The 9868-nt window shown below is 38.1% G+C and overlaps 2 protein-coding genes across 8 annotated transcripts in view; both read right to left on the bottom strand.

Annotated features, from left to right (window-relative positions):
- LOC129773136 (uncharacterized) overlaps positions 1 to 9868 on the bottom strand; it is a 245130-nt gene that overhangs the window by 112220 nt on the left and 123042 nt on the right. The gene's annotated exons all lie outside the window — the stretch shown is intronic.
- Positions 1 to 9868, bottom strand: part of LOC129773126 (fructose-bisphosphate aldolase-like) — a 609238-nt gene that overhangs the window by 562107 nt on the left and 37263 nt on the right. The gene's annotated exons all lie outside the window — the stretch shown is intronic.

The following is a 9868-nucleotide window of genomic DNA, read 5'->3' as shown; positions in this document are numbered from 1 at the left end:
TGATCGATATACAAAATTAAAGCCAATGAGCTAGTTTTGTTCGCAAAACATTACACTTGAAAAAATTCGGATTTTGTTTTCGTAATTATTAATTGTAATTGTTTTTCATAGCTTACATGATTTCGGAACTAAGGTCACCAAATTTTTTATATTTTTTCTTGAAAGCTGTGTTTTTTTACATAACATATCCGAATACCAGAGAGGTTTTTTTTTCGTTTTCGAGTGATTTTTGCAAAGCTAACATGTTTTCAGTTTTCGTTCAATATTCCTATGCGACCAATTAATCAAATTTTTATCCATATGTGGTATTTCATGTGGCTACAAATTGGTATATCGATCACCTGAAACGGCCCGGTAGTTAAACACGTTAAGCCTCGCGTCGGACCCTAGGGACTGACACTGAATTTTTCATCTTTTTCGCACCGATCTCACCGGACCGACAGTACACTTTTCTTTCGGAGAATGTCGGCATTGGGAACGGCAACAACAAAGTTACAAAAGGATGTTTAGAAAAATCCCCCATCGATTCGATGGAACCGGCACGAGTCTGACGAAAAGTTCATTGTCGGTCCTCTATTTCGGTCGGGGCTTAACGTGTTAAAAGTTATGAACCTCGAAAAAAGTCATTTTTTTGGAAAAAAAAGGGAAAAATAATTTTTCGGATCATCGGTTAATTTTGAAAAATCATTACTCAATAACACAAAATAACACATCTCAGAATGTAGGATATGTCATCTAATAAAATTTTAGCTTTCAAGAAAAAATATAAAAAAATATAGCGTCATTGGTCCCGAAACTTTTATTTCAAATTAAAGTTTGGTTTATGCCATTATGTGTGAAATACAACATCATTCAAATGTCCACCTAGGGCTTCCTCGCACACCTTGATCCGGAACAGGTAATTTCGATGACTTTTCGGCTCATATGGGGCGGTATCTCGGTCATAACTTCACGAATGTTGTCTTTCAAATGTTCAAGAGTTTGCGGAGAGTTGGCATAGACACGGTCTTTCGCATAACCCCACAAAAAAAAGTGCAGCGGGTTCAAATCGCATGATCTGGACGGCCAATTAGCATCACCAAAACGCGAAATTATGCGTCCCTCAAACTTCGTTCGCAAAATGGCCATGTTCGGTCGTGTTGTGTGGCACGTGGCGCCGTCCTGCTGAAACCACATGTCATCCGTATCCATATCTTCAATTTGTGGCAAAAAAAAATCGGTTAACATGCGGCCATAGCGCTCACCATTCACAGTTACCGTCTCACCGTCCTCATTTTCAAAGAAATACGGCCCGATGACTCCACCAGACCATAATGCGCACCAAACAGTGACTTTTGGCGGATGCAATGGCCTCTTAACAATCACGTGTGGATTTTTTGAGCCCCATATACGGAAATTTTGGGTGTTCACTTAGCCATCGAGCTCGAAATGTGCCTCATCGCTGAAGAAAATTTGATGCGAAAATTCAGCATTTTGCTGCTGTTGTTCGTTCACCCAATCGACGTAAGCCCGACGCATTCCTTGGTCACCACGCTCTAATTTTTATACCAGTTGGACTTTATATGCAATTCCAAATGCAAAATTCGCCACAATGATGTGTTTGACAAGCTCAATTGTGAGCACGCCGTGGAATCGAAACATTCGGGTCATCCGCCACACTGGCAGCAACCGCAGCAATATTTTCGGCTGAACGCACATTACGATGATGCACAGGTTTCACAATATCCGCTACGGATCCAGTTTGTTCGAATTTACGCACTACATTAGCGATTGTGTGCTCTGTAGGCCGTCCATGAGTGGTTAGTGTCTCACATCATCATGGTTATCATGTCGGGTGTTCGGGTTCGATTCCCGTTCTGGCCGGGGGATTTTTCGTCAGAGAAATTTCATTCGACTTGCACTGTGGTCACGCGTATTCTAGGGCTTGCCCCTCGGAATACATTCAAGGCGTGAAAGTAATATTTACTACTTTTACCCATTGTCACCCCCTCTAAGGGGTAAGGTTGGGTCAACTTTTATCTAATCGTAGTTCAGTATTGATTTTTCACTGAACTACGATTAGATAAAAGTTGGCCCAAGTTGATCATTCAACAATTCCGTGATCACTTACGAGTGTTCGTCATCAGAGAACAATTCTACGTAATCAAAATGGTGTTTTACTCTAATGTAGGATAGGTATTCAACAAAAAAAATGGAAAACTACATTTTATGACCTATTTTCACCCCCATCGACGGGAGTTAACCAAATTTCGATTGAAGTTTGGTCAATTTCACAGAAGTTCTACAAATAAAATCATTACAAACTTAATGCTAGCGTTAGTTTGATATTGTGATCGATACAAAATCTTTATTCTCGAATAAAAAACGATACAAAGTCGACAACTGAACCGCTAAGGAACTTTAGGAACCAACTTAGGAAGATGGGCAAAACAGTTCACTAGTCTTCCGAAAAACACACATGCTGGAACCCAACATCAATAGACAGCTATTTGTTTGAACTCGAACATGATTTTCGCTAGTGTTGAACGTCAATCCCAAACTCGAACAATGATACACAAACATAAACATGTGTAAACAAACACGATGTTTATAATTCAAGAACATCATGTTCAAACGTACCTCCTGATGTCGCAGTGTTCATTGTTTTCGTTTCGTTTCTTTTCATGCACGGAAGGAAATTATTCATCCTAAAACATTTTTTCATAGAATAATTTTTCACAGAAACGAACTTTAGTACGCATTACAAAAATTGCTTGAACTAAGAGGCTAAAGGCAAAGAAAACATCCTCTGAATTGAAAGAAGCTTTCTATGAGAATTTTTTTGCGTGCATGTTGCTAATTGAAGTCTGGGGAACCGATGGCACAGCGGGCGACGTCGTACAAATGCTGGCCCAATAAATAAATAAATACCCAAACATTAGTTTTAGATGCATGTTTTCAGGAAAGTTTACAGATTTTCTTAATTTCTCGATGTTATCACAAACTGAATGAAGGAAAAACTAAAAGCTACACTTACACTACACTATATATGCTATGTGTGTATGCAATTGCATCATCTTTTCTTCTCCTTTTCTCCGCTCGTTTTATAGCTCGGGTCGCGTTCGTCGCGAACAAACAGTATTAACCATTTGTAAACATTCAAAGATCCAATTTTGTTGCTCCCGTGGTCGAGTGATTAGCGTCACGCCTAACATGTCATTCTGAATAATTCTGGTACTTTATGTTCGATTAAAATTATAGCAATATTGTAAATAAAATTTGATGAGGGTAACTAAACATCTCCGCCGTGCTCTATTCAATTTTAGTACTTGTTCAAATAGCTAATAATAGCGAATGTTACATGAATTCAATATATAAATTGATGCGTGCACTAAATAACTAAATAATAATATATCAATTGTGAAGAACTCTGATATCAATCGACGTTTATTTCTTTCAGAACAGATAAAGAGGTTTAGTTTATTAGCCCAAAATTTTAGACGAAGCACACATTGTCATGATAGTAAAGCATTTTTTCCCTGTCAACATACCAACACACCACGTGTTGAGTGGTGGTGGTGAGGTGGCCGATTCGCTTCTTCTGCTTTACGCACTGCCGGTGCTTGGGGTGAAAATGCAAGAGAAACTGTACACCATGTTCGAACATCATGTGAAACATTAGGATTAAACATCGTATGTCCAAACATACTACGAATACAAACATGTCATATTTTCAAACATAGGTACGAAAAAATCATGTTTGTATTCAAACACAAAACTGCGAACAGCAGCGTGGACATGTTTATCCTGGACGCAGTGTTTTTTGTGAAACATGGAAGACTGCAGTTCACTTTGATGAACGGTTCAATCACTAACCGTTCATCTAAGTGAATCAGTTCTTTTGAATCGTTCTTTCGCTCATTCGTTCAGCGGTATTGAGAACAACATAAAATGTTAGCTGGAACCCAATATCAATAGACAGCTATTTATTGATATCGTTGGATTGGATAGTGTACGTATGGGATTTACATTTTTGAAATTTAGTGGAAAAAAATAAGCTGCCACTTCTTTAAAAATCGCAGACTGTATGTGAAAATATGTTTATCGGCCGACAAAAGTATATGTAATAATTCAATGCGCACAAAATATGTGCAATTTTTCATATTTTCTGATTGGTTCCAACACACAGGTTCCATGTAAGATCATATTTCATAATGTTCTTACAGAAAAAATATTCAGCAGCGATTTTCACTAGCAATCAATCATACAAACAATCACGATAACACGTACACGCAATAGGCCAAACAATGGAATGAAAGCAACGAAAAAACTTTTTTCTCTACTTCCCCTCACTATAAGATTTTTTGTTTACCTAATTCATGAATCCCCCCAGCTATCCCCTGATTTCTTTCTGATAATCAGGAAGTATATGAATGTTACGCGGAATTGAAAGACTACATTAAATTGAAAATATATAGCTTTTCCTTTAAAACTACAAGAATATAATTTAAGTTTTAACCCAAAATGGAGCATACATTAACAAAATAAACCCTGCGCTACATGCATTTTACTCATAAATGACAATATCGTTTTATTTTTCTTACAAGCGTTCTCGTTATTTTTATCAGCTGTATGACACCCACCATGTTTTTGGTGCCAACATCTCAAACGTCAAAAGTATTTGTTTTCTTCAAAACAGCGATCCGCGTTGGCGGCATTCGTGTACTAGTTTAGGGGAGCGTCAACGAATAGCTGATTTTCAGTCGGAATGAACGTTTTCAAAATTAAAATTAGCTTTTCCATATCAAATTAGTATTCTATTTGAATTAAAAACATTCACTCTCAATCAGTTCTTTCTCAATCAGTTCTTTCTCAAACAGTTGTTTCCCATACAGTTCACTCGCAAACAGTTCGTTCACAAACAATTCACTCGCAAACCGTTCTTTCGGAATCAGTTCGCTCGCAATCAGTTCGTGGGGGGAACTACCGTTCTTTGAAAAAGAACGACCGTTCGTTCACTCTTTTCGGCGAACTAGTTCTTTCGTACCGTTCGTGAACGGTTTGCCCATCTCTAGAGGAAACGCACGGAAGTTAACATCGTCCTATGTTCATTTCCTTTCTAGGAATACTACAGAAAATGAGATCCGTTACGGATGATCACCCTTGCCAGCAACGTGTTGCAGAATAATTCAAACAAGCAAGAAAACCTGTACGTGAATTGATTACCCTAGCAAGACAGTCACCGTGGCAAACAATCGCATCCAGGTTTAACTCACAAACACCCACGAAGGAAATGTGGAGTAAGTTTCGTAGAATCCTAGTAGGTGGTGAAACTAACTACATAAGAGCAATAGCGTATGATGGGCGAACTGCAACAGTGCACCTTGAAATAGCCGAATGACTTGCCGATGCTTCAGTTTCGTTTCAAGCAATGCATCTTACACCGCACTATTTCATCAGAGGAAAACAATTCTAGTAGCTTGTTAGTTCCTGTTCAACCTGATGAAAGATAGTGATATTTTTTCCATGTATGAACTGGAAGAGGCTCTAGAAGGAATGAATAGTTCCTCTCCGGGGGAAGACGAGACGCACTATTCAATTATCATTCACCTAACTCGAGAACGTAAAGCGCATCTGTTAAAAGCATAGAATGACCTGTGGGTTGAGTCGACATATGTATCGCAATAGAATGCATCCATAGTTATCCTAATTTATGAAGGAAAAGCGAACGAGTTAATCTAAAGATTTATAAACCTGTTTTTCCTAAATCGTTGTGTGACAAACACGGAACAGGGCTGATTGGACTTGGAATCAATGCATCTAAGACTAAATACATGCTAGCAGAAGGGACTGATCGCAACAGAGTTCTTCTTGGCAGTAGTGTTGTGATCGACGGCGACGAGCTCGAAGTGGCAGAGGAATTTGTCTACCTTGGTTCGTTGATAACAACTGACAACAGCAACAACCGTGAAATTCGAAGACGCATAGTCAATGGAAGTCGTGCCTACTCTGGGCTCCGCAAATCCTTGAAGTCCATCAAAATCCGACCCCGTACGAAGTGTATCATGTACAAATCCCTAATTCGACCGGTTGTTCTCTATGGGCACGAAGCATGGACGATGCTTGAATAGTGCTCAGAACAATATCGCAATTATCGATTTATCGGAGAAAAGTAATGAATCAGATCTAATCTCAATGGGATGTAGAGTCATAGTAAATAAATAAAAAAAATATGAAATGACGATTTTCACAGACTTTTCAGTTTAAAAGTACGTTTTGGGGAAACATATCCCGGTTTGCACAAAGACAAGGCAGAAGAGCGACGAGGGCCTCCAGGACCGGCATCTAAACCGACTATGAAGCACGGTGGTGGAAGCATCATGGTGTGGGGCTGTTTCTCGTGAGCTGGAATGGGAAACTCAGCACAGGTATAACTGCCGATGGTTACATCGACATTTTGTACGAGAATCTAGAAGACCCCATGCTGAAAATGGGACTACACCTTCCAGCAAAATAAGAATCCGTTGCATACTGCAATAAAAATAGAAGCATTCTCTCGTTCGGCTCGTTCCAAAACAATGGTTTGACCACCCAAAGTCCCGACTTGAATCCTATTGAGATTTTATGGGCGATATCGACAACAAGGTAGACAAAACTGACGTTACGAACAAGCAACATTATTTTGCTGCGTTGAAGAGGGCTTGGGACGACCTGGACCCTCAACACCTCCGGAACCCCTTGGAGAGTATGCCAAAGCGTTCTCAGTTGGTTATTGAGACCAAGGGGGGTTTTTAATTATTTGTTCTTATTTTCTTTTAATAAATCATGATTGGGGATTTGTCATACCCTAAAAGTACCTATTTAGGAACAAAAGTCATTGTTTGTTTTCCTAAAAAAATAAATCAACGATAGTGTAATGACAAAATGATCAACTTATTACCTACTTTACGTAATATTGAATGGAACACCGAAAAGTTTGAAAAAACTTTTAATATTAGAAAACTTTGATTTCAAATGGGGGTTGGTTTTTTGCACCCATCACTGTATGATGCGAAAATGTGAATCAAAATGTCCACACTAATTGTGTATTAACTGAAATGCAATATTTAGGCTTTGTTGTGTACTATAAAATTCAGTGAAATGTGAGCATTCCTTCTGTTAAAGCAGTGTTAGAATGAGTCAAATAAGAGGATGCTGTCAGTTTCCCCTTTTTCTGCTCAGACGTCATAAAATACATGCAAATGCAATTCATTCACACTTAGCAAGCTGCAGGCGCTTTTTCGCATGCGGAATGAACCATTCAACCATTCATGAATTCGTTCAAAGAATGGTGTCAAAGAACGAATTTTTGGGCGTTTTTAAAACTGCAATCTAGTTGATCAAAACAAGCAAATTTATCCAGGGCTGCAAAATCTCATAATAGTTTTACTGATAGAGGCGAATAAACTGAAAAGTTTGAAGCCTATTAAAGCCAAAAAGAAGAAGAGGATATTTTTACTGACACGGCAAGATATGGTTACAGCGTCGTATTCAACTACTAATATTCCGCAGTTCACGACAAATGAACCGAAATAAAGTTCGTGAAACCGATAATCCCTCAGGTTAAAACGTTTTGCTTTTCATTATTTCCTACACTCATTCGTCAAATGTCTCATTGAGAATGGACACCCAAAATATTTACATTCACCTTCAAGCAACTGTCAGTGGAAGGAAAAAAAATGATTTCAAGGAATACCATATGATTATAATTTTTTGTTAATTTCGGATAATTTTCCAGCTTGGCTCCAGGACGCAATGAAAATTAATATTTGCGGTTTTAACATTCAATGATATCGGGAATGAACTGATATTTCTATCAATGAAACGATGACCCGATCAGAGCGATCGTGATGAAATCAAATCTGCATATCCACCGTTGCTACGGGAACAACAAAAACTTGTGTTCAAACTTGGTCTGCTTCGAAAACCTTTATTTTGGCGTTGAAATAAGGTTAAAAATGTCTTAAAAATTAATAAACTAGAATTAGTATTTTGTTCCATCGGTTTTTAATTCATATATCTAACTAAATTCTTTTTCTTCTATATAGTGACGTTTAGTGTCTTTAAGGTAATTCGTGATTTTTTTTAATAATTTCTGTGTTTACAAGTAAGTGCTGTAACAATAATGTGTCTATAACTTATGTTAGATATTAAGTTCACCATTTTAATTTGATTTTAATCTGTAGCTATAGTTTTTTATTGTTACTACTAGTGATAGGACAATTTTTCAATTAAATTTAATAATTTCGCTGAATTAGGACACTTTCGTTCATCTGTAACCTTTTATCTTCTCTTATCAGTTATATCTAGTATATCTATTGTTTTTCAAAATGGGTATTTCGCAATGTCTAAGTAGTAGAGAGAAGCACAGGGCCTATAAATTCTAGGTACGACGGACAAACCTACACTGAGTTGTATTATTCTTGATAGAGGTTCGCTGCAGCCATATTCGTAACAACTGTGATTAAAAGAAGTGAATTGTGGCGATAGAGATACTTTGCGTTGAAGAAATTCATTTTTTGTTTTCAACATGGTCTTCCGAAATATCTCAAACGGAAGCAACAGAATCATTCTTAGTAGCGTACTTTTTGAATTGGAGTCAGTTTAAAGCAAACCCTATGGGCTCCAGAAATGTTCAATAACAGAAGATTTGATATATCGTATTGATTTCCCAAATAAAATATCATTCGGTAAAAAGAAATGATGCAGAATATGTGTGAACAAATGATATTGTTTGTATTATTTGTTGCATTTTTGAAATATCAAAGCGTTTTGTCCTATTACGTACCCATCTCAAGTCTGTCAAGTTAATCCGTCGAAAGCAGAATGCCGCGTTTGGTCTCGGTTGTCAGTTGAAGTCTTCCCCCATTTATCTCGTTTTAACATTCTTATTTGCCCCCTGCCGACGTTGTGCCTAACACACCTGTGTTTATGTATTTTCATTTACAAGTATTTAATCCTCAAACAATTAGGATTGCCCCGAGCACAATCAGACCAGTCCGTCACCTCCATTGTGCCTCGTTGGGGGGAAGACTATTTTTACGCCATATACTAGTTCTCCGAGAACCCCACCCCTCAAATGCGCCCGACAGGAAAGCAAGATAACAAGAAAAATGGCACAAACGTACGGAAAAATTCCATGGAAAAATATTTGCACACGCCCATGTAAATTCAACAGGACTGACTGGAAGCAAAGTGGATCATCCATCGGATCAGACACAAACGTTACAGCGAACCGATGGGAACCGTGTTGATAAAGTGTGAGCCAGGAATTGAATTTATCTCCTCTCGAATAGCTTCGGGCCGACTGGCAGTGTAAAAAGTTGATCAAGCTGCCACATCTGAGAAAAAAAGATGATACCGCTGTTCCGCGCAACGTGCCTCAGGTGGATACTGAGATATGATGTTTTTGCTCTTAATTTCAAATTCCCCGGAAAGGTGTCAGTAGAAGGCAGAAATATTATTCATAAAGTGGCACAGATGTTCAATCATCATCGTGCAGTGCGCTGCCGAGGATGAATCTGAGAAGTACAAGAAAGTGTTTTACTCAGGATATCACTGTGTCGTTTTTCATGCATTGTCCAGTGAGTGAGTATCGCATTTATATTAGATGTTGATTAATTTTCGAGAGAACACTGAGAGGGAGTAGAGAGCTCCCATGTAAATGAAACTTTTTCGTACTAAGAGCAAAGTCTTATTGATCTAACGAAAAATTGTTATTCGTTCCAGAAGAGCCTTCTTCAGACTCTATGTAGTGGCTTACATGGTCAATGATGATAATGAACGAATTCAGTTCGATTGTAGATATGTTTGAAAAGAAATGAGTCACTTAAGATGAAATGATTTACAT

This window comes from Toxorhynchites rutilus, chromosome 3, assembly GCF_029784135.1.
Source record: "Toxorhynchites rutilus septentrionalis strain SRP chromosome 3, ASM2978413v1, whole genome shotgun sequence".
Taxonomy (NCBI): Eukaryota; Metazoa; Arthropoda; class Insecta; order Diptera; family Culicidae; genus Toxorhynchites; species Toxorhynchites rutilus.
Note: the sequence above shows the minus strand (reverse complement) of the source record. Positions and strands in the feature narration are given on the sequence as shown.